Source organism: Arachis duranensis, chromosome 1 (genome assembly GCF_000817695.3).
Source record: "Arachis duranensis cultivar V14167 chromosome 1, aradu.V14167.gnm2.J7QH, whole genome shotgun sequence".
NCBI classification, from domain to species: domain Eukaryota; kingdom Viridiplantae; phylum Streptophyta; class Magnoliopsida; order Fabales; family Fabaceae; genus Arachis; species Arachis duranensis.
The window spans coordinates 47397704-47400544 of NC_029772.3; positions in this window are offsets into that span (position 1 = coordinate 47397704).

Consider the following 2841-nt stretch of genomic DNA (forward strand, 5'->3'; position numbering starts at 1 on the left):
AATCTTGAATGATGGAGCTTATTGGAAGTCCAAGCATTGGTGGAAGTTCCAAGATGAGTACAAGCACAAGCCACCTTGAGAGAAGCTCCCCATAAGTCCAACTTAAGGACAATAAACAAAAGTGCTAGGTGGGAGACAACCCACCATGGTAACTTCTTTTCATTTTCTCTTTTTGTAAATATTGGTAAAATTAGTTTAATTTCGTGTTTTGTTTAGTTAGTTGAGTATATTTGGTAGTTTAGTATGTTAAATAAGGTTTTATGGTATTTTAGTAGCTGTTTGGAGGTTTGGAATGCTTGGATTGGTGCAAAAACATAGCAAAAATTTTTTTTTGAAAAAACAGAGCACCATCCATGCGTACGCGCACTGCGTGCGTACGCGTGCATCAAGCGTTTGGACCATCCACGCGAGCGCGCCATGCACGCGTACGCGTGGATTGAGAAGTTCCACCTTCCATACCTTGACCTGAGAGTTAGGCCTGCACTGTGCGGAAATTGGGCCTGAGGCACAAACCCCATTCACGCGCACGCGCACATGACGCGTACGCGCCACTCTCGGAATAAGCCATCGACGTGCGCGCGCCATGCGTGCGTACGCGTGGATGCCCTTCCTTCAATCCACTTCTTTTCCTCTCCTTTTTCCATTTCTTTCCTTCTCCTTTCTTCTTCCCTTCTTCTACCCCTCATCCAACACTTCCAAACACTATGGATAACCATTTATTTTAGTTAGTTAATTAGTTAGTTAGTTTGTTTGTTAGATAGCTTTAGTTTAGTTTTCATTTTATTTTCTCCATTTTCATTATAAGTGTTAGCTTATTGATCTTGTTTACTATAAATTGCTGCCTCTTATTGCCTAAATGCTAATTTAGCATTAATATTTTTAGATAATCTTTGTTGGATCCTATGATTGAGGTTATACTTTACTACTTGGTTTTGAGTTTTTCATGCTTACCTTTTGAAAAATACCAAGTGATGAAAATTGCCTTCGAGCTTGTGACTCTTTTGAATTGCATGATTTGGCCACCATGTGATTTGAACCGTATTCTTTGATGAGGCAATCTCTTGATGGATGATGTTGTGCATTTACCTTAATGCATTGTATTTTATGATCATACGCATCCATATGTGTTTGACTTGAATGCTTTCATGCTTCTTTAATGCTTGTTTTACCTTACAAGTTCACTTAAAGCATCTCAAGCATACTAGAATAAGTAAAGTGCCTGCTTCTTTTGTGACATAGCTTTTATGCTAATGTGTGTTCTAAACCGCGCAATTTAGAATTCACACACCTAATATTTCTTAATGTCACACTACTTCACTCACTCATTTCTAGTGATTTACCTCATTCCAACAATGTATGCTTCCTTGCTTTTATATCTTCTCATCTTATGGTGTTATATTTTTGTTTTTCATAAATGATGCACCACAAGAAATAACGGAAGCAAGACTAAGAACACGTAACAATCCGGAGAGTCGCCGTACCCCCTTGCTCATCTTTGAGTGCACCGAGGACGGTGCAAACTTTTAAGTGTGGGGAGGTCGTCCGACCGTTCGGCGATTTTGGGTGACAAATTTCTAATCCCAACACTTTTGCATTTCATTTTAGGTTTTTAGGATTTTTACTTGCATTCTCTTAATTTTTGCATATGTATACATAATAAGCTTAGTCAAAATAATGAAAATTTTCAAGATTTCTATCTATAGGGCACCTCAATTGATTTGAGTGAAAACTTTTCATAAAACTTGCTTGAATGATATATCTTGTGGAACATGGATTTTGAGCTAAGAACACAAGCAGGTGAGATTTGAGCCTAATGGTGTGGTTACATCTTATAACCACTTATTTTTCCTTCTTGTGTGCATTATTCTCTTTCTATGATTGTAATCTTTGATTTGTTTGATTCTTTATGTCCATTATTTTGTGTATTCATGCATTTATATGATTGAGGCCATCATTTCATTAGCTCACTTATACAAATAGCCAACCTTTTATATTCCTTTGTTAGCCAATTTGAGCCTACGCTTAACCCACTTGTTCTTATTTTAGCACATTACAAGCCTTAAAGCGAAAAACAATAAATGTCCTTAATTGGATCTTTGATTAGCTTAGGCTAGTGTGTGTGAGTATCATTCAAGTGTGGGAACCTTGGGACATTGGGTGAATAAAATAGTTAGGTTAGAATTTAATTGTATAGGATGTCATAGGTTAGGTGGGAAGTTTAAGCTTATCAAAGATTCAAATTCCAAACTCACTTAACCAAATATGCATCCTACCTTGACCCTAGCCCCATTACAACCAAAGAAAAGACCACATGATAGATGTATGCATGCATGAGATATGTGTTGATTGTTAGAAGAAAAACAAATCTTAGAAAGCATGAAATAGAGGAGAATTGAGAGAGTCAACCCTAAACACTTGAGCGAATAGAGTGCAAATACATCCGGTGAGGGTTTGATGCTCAATTACATGTTTCCACCCATGATCATCTCCTTTCATGCAAGTTTGTAAAAATATTTAATAGCCCAATTCAATTGTGGAGTAGACTTGCTAGTCCTTAGCCCTTGTGCATATATGCTTCTTGGGAATTGATTTATTTTGACCAAGCAATTGCATTCATTTAGATAGTTGCACATAGGTAGATTGCATTTAGTTATTTCCCATTGAATAAATGCCATACCCTTACTTCATTCTTGGTTTTAGCATGAGGACATGCTTGGTTTAAGTGTGGGGAGGTTGATAAACCCCATTTGTAGGGTTTATCTTGTATTGATTTTAGGGGATTTTATAACCTTTTACCCACATTTATTCAATGAAATAGCATGGTTTTGTATATTCTCCTTT